This window comes from Leucopleurus acutus, assembly GCF_964270905.1.
Source record: "Leucopleurus acutus genome assembly, chromosome: 17".
NCBI lineage: Eukaryota > Metazoa > Chordata > Mammalia > Artiodactyla > Delphinidae > Leucopleurus > Leucopleurus acutus.
Genome location: NC_139159.1, coordinates 19,349,793 through 19,361,863, shown reverse-complemented (window position 1 = coordinate 19,361,863; position 12,071 = coordinate 19,349,793). Strand labels below are relative to the sequence as shown.

Genomic DNA, 12,071 nt, shown 5'->3' with positions numbered 1-12,071 from the left:
TGTATTCTGGGTATCTAATACAGTGCATACAATTAAACTCCATCTAAATTAATATATAGACTTTATTTGCAAACTATAGCCATGATGTCTGAAATGACAAAATGCAAAAGAAAAAAAAATACTGGGACAGATTCTATAATCTTCAGTAAGCCAGGAGCACAAGCAAAGTACAATACAGTATGCAAGCCTAGAGGAACAATACTCAAAGATTCAAAATATTAAAAAATACTAAATTACCAGGCTCAGATGATGCTATCAACAGATTCAGCAGATACTTTTAAATGAGACGGGGACAGGGGACACACTATCTAGATGTCTATGTCAACTTTTTGCTATCATATATAAATGTGATTCTTCCATATTTGAACTACAGTGCAGAGAAAGGGTCAAATATTTAATAAACAAAATGCTTGGCTTAAATAATACAAGAATTAATCCACATATACTTTAAGGGTAAAGACTGTTATTCTCATTTTAAAACTTTTTAAACTGAGGCACAAAAATGTTAAGTAACACACAGGGATGCACAGCTAGCAGAGGGCAGAACTGAGATTTGCACTCAGGTTTTGATGATTCCTAAGTCCATGTTCTAACCACTGAACTATACTCAAGGCGATCCTTGTCTACACTGCTTAGCTAAACATTCCATGAAGTCCGGGACTATGTCTCTCTTCTTCATCACTGATCTCCGAGGCCTATCAGAGGGCTTGGCCAGGTCTCTAGGGGTCCATAAACTCTTGAAGTCTTATGCAATTTGTTTGTGTACATAAGTATAATTTCTCTAGAGAGAGGATCAATAAAAACAGATGACACTTATTACCAACAATCAAGCCGTGTTGCAGATGAATTATCTCATTCTATCACAACAACAGCTACACAAGATACATGGTGGATACTCAGTATATGCCAGGCATCGTTCTAAATGTTTTCATGTATTAACATATATAATCATCATAGAAATTCTACGAGATAGATGTTATAATCACATACACTTCAAAAATGAGGAAAATGTTAACTTGGCCAAGTGCCTTAGCTTTTGCTCCCCTTATAGTAAATAGCTGGGCAGGAATATAAACGTCCCTATGTGACAACAAAGCAGTCTTTCTTGGCTTATAGCCCATGAGATAGTCATCTTCAAAGACCGTCATGTCCCCCAAAATGTTAAGAGAATTACAAAAAAAGAAAAGAAATAAATTCCCTATGCATTTTCCAGAAAGTCATCTTGATAAAACCAAAGGTTTTCACGGCAACACAACATCAGAAGCTATGAGCTACTTCTCCCATATAGAGAGCATTCTGTCTCCTCATGTATTAAATACAAGGTAGCAAGTATACGTAGTAGGGGAGAGTTTTTTCTTTAAGGGTTAACTATGATGAATGGGCGAGAGAGTATTGAGTTCCAAAGGTACTTATATAAGCATGCAAATATGTATACATGGAGCTTCTGATACATCAAGAGCAGGGTTGCTGCTAGCCCTTACAGACATTTTGTGACCTAGAAAAGTGCCTTCCCCCCAGGAATACTCAGTCAAGAACAAGGGGACATGGCATGGACTGTGGAGTCCGACCCAGGTATCATTCCTCACATCCCCCTCAGCTGGGCAGCCCTGTGCAATGAACAACCAAGGACTCCTTGAAGATGCCACAGTTACTCTCTAGAGCCTAGAGCCACAGGGCCTGGATTTGAATCCCCAGTTTTATAACCTATACATGTGTGACCTTAACCAAGTTTTAAAATTTCTCTCTGCCTCATTTTTCCCATCTGAAAATGGGGAGAATATTAGCATAAGCTGCATAGATTTGTTTAAAGAATCTAAGAGAAAAAAATGCATATAAATAGCTTAGAACTATACGCAACACATATTAAGGATTCAGTAAGTTTCAGCTAAAATATGTATATTATTAATATTCATAAATAGCTCTCCCAACTGTAGGAGTAAGGCATATTGGAAGCATTCCATGTGTCTGTGTATGAGCTTATTAATACCAAGAGGTGAACATTCCTATGGGGAGGGTGGAGAGAAGTGATTCTACAAGGATGTATCATTGTACCCTCAGCTGTTTTGTTTGCCTCTACAGCTTCCTAAGGACCCCAAATTATGATACCTCATTTAAAATTGTGATTTTATTCCCAGGGACGTGAAGTCAAGAGCCACAAAATCACAACAGCAACCACTAGGCACACCAGAGTCACATGTTTACAGCACAGAAATTCTCACTCAGCATGTATCAGTATCTCCAGCCATTCGGTAAATGGATAGATAGTAACTAATACAGTGGCATCTTTTACAAGCTCAAAATAAGGCCGTATTTTAAAATGCATTAACTTGTTTTCCACTTTATTACTATATTTTCAAAGCAAAATTCTCAAGCTCTCGAAGTCAGATGTTACAGGACTGGCTTACATAATTTCCAAATATCCAACTCCGACAATGAGAAACCCATTTTTCAACAACCAGACTGGCAACATTTTAAACAGATCATTATTATCCAGTGTTGGCAAGAGTACGGTAAATACACTGTGGGTACTTAGGAGGGCTCTTTGCAATATCCATCGAATTTAAAGTGAATGTCCCCCTGGAACTAGCAATTCTCTTCTCAGAATAAATCTTCTGCAGTACCCTTGCAGAGCTAATGTACACAGATATCCACTGCCTCACTATTTGTAATAGTAAGAAATTGGAAAATCCAAGTGAATATTCTGGGGGATATTGGCTGGCTGGTTACATAGGGTAAATATATTTAAAACAGAATTTTCATACATGGACAGAGAAATATTTGAGAAATATTAAATTAAAAATAAATTTCAGAACACTGGTATATGAACCATTATCCATTCTTTTTGAAATAATGAAAGAAAAATTCCTGTGGTTACACCCATGAAAGCACACAACTCCAACCATCAATGGCAGTTACACATATGGAGTGGAATAGGAAAGGGGGTTCACTTTATACTTTACTATAATTTTCACGTTGTTTTATAAGCAAGTAGTACTTTTAGAATTCATAAAAATAAGAATTTTCAAAAGAAACGGGGAACTCAAAGTTATTTGCATGCGGGTATTAAAAAAAAATCTTAGCAATTCCCAAAATAATTTCCGCTGTCCCATATGCTTGTAATCACAACTGCAGAATAAAATGCTTATGAGATCTTAAGAGACACACTCTCGTTAAAAAGTTGTACTACCTTCACAAAGCATGTTGAGAAATATTCCCTATTTGTAGGCCTATAAATGGAGCTTAGGAGGAATGGGAAGAAGAGGACAAACAGCTCTCAACCTCCATTCCACTTTGAAAAGTGAAAAATAAGTAGTTTACCACCACTGGCCACCTTGCTTTCCTCCTCCTCCACCAGTTAGTACCAGAGAGAAGCCCAACCCTGCTAGGTCACTGACTTCAAACTCACAATAAATAGATCAGGTGACCTGACTGATAGTAGAGTGCACAAAAGATGAAAACAGGGGGAAGTGTGGGGATAACAAGGTTATTAAGAAAAAGTGGTGAGAGCTGGAAGGGAAGAATATTGTAACGATGACTAGAGAGACGATGCATGTAAAAAGAACGGAAAGGAGGGAGAAAGTAACAAAACAAAAGCAGGAACTGTTAGTATTCATGAGGTGTTTAGCTTTCAGGACATCCCATTAAGTGTACAGCCTTTGTAGTCTGCATTCTCTAGCCCTTGCCCTCAAATGGAAGCTGACTGAAGACTGTTTGCTAGTTGGAGAGGGGTCCTTTGACTCTGTTTTGAGCAAGTCTTAGAAGCACAGCACATCAGGTATGAAGCCCATTATATTCAATTCAAAGATCTTATCACGTGCAGGGTTAATCCCGTTAGACAGGGAGTGATTATTGCTTAACTGGCACATTGTTTAAACAAGCTTCCAAAGGACAGTTCTTCCCAAAGGAAGCCAAAGTGACTTAACTAGAATTAGATATACTTATGTCCATGTAAGTATAGACAAAATCTCCCCAGCAGCAGCATCGGAAGGTGCCCACTCTCCAAATGCGTCTCAGGGAGAAGTGGCATAAACTGAGGCTGGAGCAAAGGCCTTGGGGTGATGCTTCAGGACCAAGTACCTCCCTACAAACCTCCGCGGTCCATAGATATCCCAAAGCGCTAGCCTGGCCCCAGGCCACAAAAAAAAAAAAACTCCACCAAAGCCCCCAGAGACCTGGCAACCACGTGACCCGCCGATAGACACCAAAACTTTCTCTGCCAAACAAATCCAACTTTTATTTCACTTTTCCTGGGTGAACGGCTTGCGCTTGCCTCCCGCTGCCTGTCCTCCGGCCCTTTCTTCCTCCCTCCACCTCCGGCTGTGGGAGGCCTCGAGGTATCTCCTTTCCAGCTCGTCTGGCCTAGGGGTCCCAAGGCTCAGCCCCTCCCGGGGCGGGCGTCCCTCCTTCAGCTGCCTGAGGGGAACCAAGCCTCCTCCTGGCCCAACACCGGCCGGGGACGGCGGACTCTGGCTCAGCCCCGGGTCGGGGGCCACGGGCCGAGAAACTTACCTGCGCGGAGCCGCTCCCGGAGCTCCTGCGTCGCAGTCAGCGGCTCGGCAGCCGCCGCATCTCCCGGCGGCAGGTTCCCCCCACCCCGGCCCAGCAGCGGGGTTCTGTGCAGCACTTTTCCCAGCCTGGGAAGTAGGTTGAAAGCGCGGAGGTGGGAGGTAGGGGTGGGCGGGGTGATCTGGGAGAAGAGGCTTAAGGATTTGGTTGTTGTTTGTTTATTTGTTTGTTTTTCCCGATCTCTAGCAAAGACTCTAGACCATATGCTGGGAGAATATTAGCTTTGCTCAATGGCGACAAAGCAGCGGCCTCTCACAGTCCGGTCGATTTACTAAACAAACTGAAACGTGGGTGGGGATGTTAAACAGTAACCAGCAGTCTCAATGAAAACTGAAAGCAGCGAGGGCCGCCACCGCCTCGGCGCGCTCATTTCCCTGTTCCCAAGGCCCCAGGGCGACCGGCGGGCGCGCCAGCAAGTCCCAGAGCCTAGGCTGCGTGGACCGTAGCGGCTTTCCGGGGCCTCCCGGAGGCCGCCAGGCGGTAACCGCCACACGCCACATGCCTAAATTTCCACTATCAGGGCGAGGCGCCGGGCGGCTTGACCCTTCGAGCCGGATTCTCTCTCGCGCGCGCCTCCCTCACCTGGAGGACCCCCAGCCAGCTTCCGCGCCCGCGGCCTGAGGCCAAACGCGGCCCCGGCGACGCGAGCACCGTCCTCCTCCCCGCCCCGGGTCATGCCTCGCCTAGGGCTGTGTCAGCCCTCGACCAGTGCCTTTGGAAAAGCGGCAGCGGGGAGAAGCCTTTTGACCCGAGAATGCAGATATAATTCCGAGCCAATGAGGTCCAGAAAAGAGCCGGAAGTATTATTAAAGGGAATTAAATAGGTTCCTAGGGACAGCACTGCGGCCACACCACTAGGGGAAGCCGCAACCATTTCATTAAACTGCACCTTGGGCCGCTGGGGTTAACTTCTGCCCTGAGGCATGCGACCACCTTGCGCTGCTAGAGTTCCGGGAAGTAGAGGGAGACCAGTTTTCCATTCCCAGCCAACCCAGCCACCTGTGGCTTCAGTCAGTACCTCTTTACATATGTATCTGATGGAAAGCTTCCTTCCTCCCTCCCTCGCATACCCTGGGAGCCGTCACAAACTTTAGACTTTGAGAAATGATGCTCAGACCCATCTGAGATGCGCTGGTCATCTAGATCAGGCTTTTGTTAGCCAAGCAATATAGCCAGAAGCTGTGGCTATTAAAAACATCTGAACAGTTTAACTTCGTGGTTTCAGGAATGAATGACTTCTGGTCAAACAAGTAATAATCCTCATGAGATAAATAGTTGCTTAATCCGTAAGGTTTTTCTTTTCCGACCAGGGGGGTGGCGGTTATTTTAAGACTGTATAAAAATGCCAGGGAGATCAGGTATTTTTTCTTTTTCTTTTTAGATGGGGTTTACTAAACTTTCTCAGTTTCCTCCTTCTGAATCTCTTGCTGAAAGGCTGTCTTACAAACAAGTAGTTGGTTGTTTTAGAAATAAGAACAAAAGGGAGAGATCAGATACTATTTTCTTTAAATCGACCTTCTTGAGCAAAACACATTCTTTGGGTCCTCATTGCCCACGTGGTCTGCAAACCATGTCACGAAAGCGGCCTCTGTCCACGTCAGCTCCAGGAAACCCTCCACAGACAGCTGAGGCAGAAGAGTAACAATTAACGGGTTGTATTTATTATGCAAATCTTTCACAGGTGTGTTGTTTAAAGATCACCTATTGACATTCTCTTTTAAAATATTTCCAGATACTTGGATGGTGAAGGTTGTCTTATTACTTGCCAAAATAGACAGTTCCCATAAAACGCTGAAAAGTCTGAAGTCAGAAATTGTCCATCCCCATTCACGGAAGCTTTAATGCCACTTGACATCTGTTGTTCCCAGCAGAGAAACCATATTTTAGTTCAATAGTCTCAGTTTATTTCACTGCTAACAATTCGCGATGGCAGTGGGTTCGGTTTTGGATGATCAGTTGGTCATCGATGTGTGGTAGAATCGCTGATCTACCCGAAAGTGATCATCACGTATTCTGTGTTCAAAATTATTTTGACACAATACGAGAACCTTTGCCAGAGAATTTTATGGCCACAAGGATTCTGACTAATAATAAGGGAGATGACAGTACATTCAAGGAAGTATAAACTCTGTTAAGACTTAGTTATTATCTAAAGGAAGCATTGCATTTGTTCAATTTAGAAAAATCTCTAAGAGTGGATGTCACACTACCAGTCCTCCCGCGTTCGCAGCAAGCAGGCAGTCGTTTCAGGTAACTAACTAAATAAATAAGTGACTGAGAGCTAAAGGAAAGTATGAGGAGTTGGCTCAGCTCCGGGTTTGGCAATTTTTTACTTAATCAACCAATGCCAATTGACCAAGCTTTAGAGCATCACTTACATTGTTCCTGAAACTAATTTATTACGATTCTTCATGGCATGGGTTTATGATGCTGAAAATGAAAAATGTGCTTATGGAGAGTTGTCCCCTGACGCATTGCGGAGGGGGGCCAGGGGGGCCAGGGGCAGAACCACACAAAGAGAAGGAAGAGATCGGGATGATTTCTTACGGAGAGGTTCTCAGAAGATACAAAGTTCTGTTTCAATAGTTAGTGTTTAGGGGGAAATTGTACCTATATGTATTTATGTCACATCTGCTCCTTTAACCTGAAATTAAACCCTGAAAAGTGGCGTCCGAAAACCCTTTATTTCACTTTCCTGTTAAATGTCTCGTTTAGCCTCGTCTTTTCCTTTCTGCTTTGATCATCTTTTTTACACCATGTTTTGTTTTGTTTTTTTCTTTCCAATACCACCAGACCGTCTGGATAAAAACTCTGGGTTTTCCCAAGAGCGCTTCTGATGCTATTAATGAAAATCAGTGGCCTCTGGCAGAGCGCTCGCGGGGTCTTGCAGATTTCAGCACCCAGACACCCTGTTTCCGAGCGCAACTCCACGCCCTTCGCCTGTGAATAAACCTTCACAGGGCGCGAACTGGAGGTGTCCGCTTCCCGCCCAGGCGCGCTCCACCTCTGCTGACCTGGTGTGACAGCCGTCGCACCCACACTGGAGCCGGCCACCGCCCGGGCGGGCGCAGTCAGTGGGGATGACCGCCCGCCCTCACGCACGCTGTACACGCAGGGGGAAAAAATAAAAGGAAAACTAAAAAACTCGTACGGTTTTCCACCTGCCGGTCCATTCTGGATTTGGGCAAAGCTCAGTGACCCCTTCCAAGCCACTCACATGTAAAGGACCGCGGGCGGAAAGCGGCCACGGGAATTCAGGTGAAATTAAAAGTCTAGAGTTGCGCTAAGCGCATCTCCCAACTCAACCTTTAGGGCTGTGTTTGACCCCGGGGGCGAAATCAGCGGGTAAAGCAGCCTCCGTCATAGTTACTAAAACTCCTTGGTCTCCAGAGAATGTTTTTTGCATCAGAAGTGAAGGCCGGGATTCCGGTCCTTGGGACTGGGATGGCGGAAGGGCCCGGCCAGAGAGGGGTGGGGTGAGGGGAACAGCCTAAAGCCGTCCCGGCCTCCGGTGTAGGGCCTCGGGCTTCTTCTCCTGCCGCCGCTCACTACCTTGTAGCCCTCATCTCTCTCAGAGGAAGCACAGTCCTTTGGCTCCCTAGCGCAGCCCAGAGCGAGGCATTGCCGAAGCTTTAACGCTGCGAGGCTCTCGCTGCTGGGAAAGGGGATGCTGAGCCGTTTCATCTCCTCCGACCCTGCGCAGTAGCTTCAAGGAGATCTGTCCCTCCTGCCTGGAGCAGTAGCGGACTTTGTCTCCAAATCCGGGGGGTTGGTACCCTCGTCTGTTATTTGATTTGTCGGACTTTTTTTCGGGACACCCACCTTGAATGCCTTGAATTTAAAGTGGTAAAACAACACCCCCCCACCCCCAAAAAAAAACCCCGCAGAACAGGCAGATTTAATACGGAGGAGGGTTTATTAGTGTCTGTCCAGCATCATCATGACCAACACCGTGTGGATCCTAAAGAGCAATGTCCAGATCCTTGCACGGCTCTTTTTGGGAGTCAGGCGCTTAAAAACGCTTTCGAAAAGCTGCAAGCAAGGCCTCCGCAACTAGGCACCCTGCTGGGCCACACACTGACCCAGATAAAAATTAGTCTTTCATCTATGCCCAAGTCACAGAGCAGGAGCATCCAGAGTAAGCCCATGTAAATAAGGCCACAGGAATGTCCCCACTACCTGTTATTATAAATGTAAAACCAAGATTTCCGATTAAGTGTCCAAATATAAACTGCTCTGCAGATATTACACTCTGGCTGAGACACTGTCAAAAGTGAACATTCACTAATTCTCAATGTCAGCATATGGTTCCTGTGGCCAAAAAAGCAAACTGCTAGGCTGGATCTCTTTTCCCCACCTCCTCTCTTTGTAGATTTCCTGCTGAAGTATTGATTGCCAAGGTCTCTGCATGATTTGCAAACTTTTACAGTCATTTATGGTGCATGCAATAAAAAAGAGGTGATATGAACATGCTAGTTCAAGGTGTAATGCAAAGATGTATTTGGTGCCCTTGGCAACTATCTGTGGGACCTGTTTGTCTTTGCAGAACACACCCTTCTCTGCAATGAACCCCTCTGTAACAAAGATTGGCCCTTTACACTTCCAGGGCCTTGGTCCCTCAATGGAAAGGCATGCATTCAAACCAGAAAATTCTATTCTTTCTATGTCATTTCAAACCAGGAAAAACAATATTCCTATCAACGCTGTGGAGAAAAAAAGGAAAAGAATCTTTTTAAAGTTTTCTACTTCCCAACTCTCTCCTATCATAAAGATGATAGAAAGAAGAAAAAAAAAAAAGGAAATTGCTTACCAAGTTATAATGTAATCTCCAGCTGCCCCTTGCATAACCGAGATCCACAAAACCTTCCACAGTAAGAAAATAAAAGGATTTAGATTATTCAGAGAAAACACACCATTTTAGATTGTATTTGCCCAAAAGAGAAAGAAAAATTCATAAACGTTTTTGTGTAACTACATAGCTAGTCAAATACAGATTTGTTGCTGGATTTTCGTTTTACAGTTTTTCAATAAAATAAATTCACAAGCGTTCTGTTGTTCTACTCTAACTGTAGATAAAAACATAAAAGCCTTATTAGAAACTCTATACGTTTTTACCAGTCCTTTTTGTTTTTTAAGACTGTGGAGGAGATTAAGGGGGTGAAAGAAAAAGAAACTCATTTCTAAAATGTCCTACTTTGAACTAAATCGGTTTTCTCATCTAGTGCTGCAAATAACAGCTGACGCACAGCTTCTGAAAGGTATTCTGAATCCTCTACCTGCCATCTAGTGGGCATAAGAGAAAATGCTAATTCTAGACATCCTTAAAAGACTGAGTTTCTAGTTGTTTTCTTATTTTTAAACCAAGACAAGTCTAAGAAGTGAAAAAGAAAATATAACTTTAAAACTTAAAGAAAACAATTGTGTTAGAGACTCTATAAAATAATCACTCAATTGCATTCCATTTCCTTTTATTTTTAGTAATCATTAAGGTTACTGATCTTTGCTGAGATAATCAATTTATGATTATACTCATTTTTTTCTGCATACCTTCTCCACATAGAATTTATGTTGTTTGTTTTCTTTTGAATTAAACTCATTATCAGTTTTGCATCTAGTTGATATTCAAATTTTTAAAAATTCAAAAAGAAACTAATAAGTATTCCATTTCTATTTGGACTCTTAAAAAAAAAATCCACAAAAAGCCATCCTCCATTTTGCAAGACACCATGAAAGAGAGAGAGAAAAGAAAGGAAGAAAGGAAGGAAGAAAAAAGAGAGAGAAAAAAGATGGAGTTAATTATACACTTGCTTTTGATGCTGTGTTATAAGTATTATACTCCTTCAAAAGTTTACTTCATCAAATATCAGAAAGAAGGTAGGTTAAAATCCAGTTGGTTATGGCAACTTAAACTACATTTTCTTGAGGTTCACATTCTAAAGTATTGAGCATATGTAGAAGGTTTGCTGTATGAAATAGTCATGAGATATCATCACCATATTTTAATGACAGCTGACTTTTTGGAATGCTTACACTATGCTACACACTGTTTTATGGGCTTTAAATCAGTTAACACATTGAGTACTTAAAACAACCCTAAAAGATTTGTATTATTAATACCATTTTATAGATGAGGAAGATGAGGATCAGAATTATGAAGCTGGTAAGTTCAGAGCTGACCTGGTTCCACAATCAAGGCTGGCATCTTCCATGTCATCTTTTTTTTTTTTGCGGTACGTGGGCCTCTCACTGCTGTGGCCTCTCCCATTGCGGAGCACAGGCTCCGGACGTGCAGGCTCAGCGGCCATGGCTTACGGGCCCAGCCGCTCCACGGCATGTGGGATCTTCCCGGACCGGGGCACGAACCCGTGTCCCCTGCATCGGCAGGCAGACTCTCAACCACTGCGCCACCAGGGAAGCCCTTCCATGTCATCTTGCCTCCCATAGAGAAAAGAAACAAAAAGAGGCCACTGCAATTCATGTTATGAAATAAAATAGATATAAGATACATCTGAAAGAAACATTTGTTTGAATATTTAAATTTGGTATGCAGAGTATCAGATATCCAAATTAAAAGAAAAACATACTTACTTACCACTCATTGTAAAAATCAAGTACTAAGAATAATGTATTCTTTTAAGTAAATAACATGTTCATTTGCCTCATCTGTTTAGTATCATTTTTGACAGACATCCTGCGAACCTTTACTGTAGATTTGTCCTATGGTCTATGCCCCAAACAGTCCTTGAAAAAACCTCCAACTACTGCCAAAGATTTATCCCTGAATTTAACTGGCCCTGTCAGCTCAATTATCTTCTCTCCTTTCCTCATTCTAATTTCAAATTTCATTTCCTAAATAAAATGTATATACATTCTGAACATATTTTTCTCCTCTTTAATTATGCAAAATACTCTCCTGTTCTCAGAATAGCTACTTTACTAATATGAGCTAGTTCAAGAGTCATGAATCTTAAATCATCACTATTAAATGTATTCACATTCTCTCCATAACACTATATCATGAGAACAAGCTTTCTCTTCTGAAAGCATATTGATAATTTTAGAAACTATAAGTGAATGATCAGTCTTTGACCCATGGTGACTTTTGTTTGGTTGGTTTTTTTAACCCACAACATTTGAAATACTTATTAAGTAGCACTCTATTATGTAGACATGAATTTAAGAGTAGTGAATGCTTTCATAAACTGACAGCAGCTAGCTTGGGATTCCTGCCATGGTTTAATACTCGCAAGTGAAGTCACCAGTTCTGCCTTCCTGATCTCTTATATACCTCCAATCAAGATCAGACAACAGATGAAAGCTGGAGACTGCAGCTGTCAGGCCCTTTGTATCTCTCCCGTGTATCCATGTAGATCTAAGTGCACCTTCCCCTTCTCAGGAAGAAATGGTGATGCTCTCACAGGAAGAAGAGATTCAATTCCTGTTTAAAATTAATCCCTCCACCTTGTTCTTGATCCCATCCCTTCCTGCCTGGGCCTGGCCTTGGT

General features: G+C 42.8%; 1 protein-coding gene across 1 annotated transcript in view; it reads right to left on the bottom strand.

Moving 5' to 3' along the window:
* HNF4G (hepatocyte nuclear factor 4 gamma) overlaps nt 1-4,777 on the bottom strand; it is a 139,176-nt gene extending 134,399 nt beyond the window's left edge. Inside the window, exon 1 of the mRNA XM_082858786.1 lies at nt 4,510-4,777. The gene's annotated coding sequence lies outside the window, so the exon portion shown is untranslated. The remainder of the gene's footprint in view (nt 1-4,509) is intronic.
* Nucleotides 4,778-12,071: the final 7,294 nt, after the last annotated feature.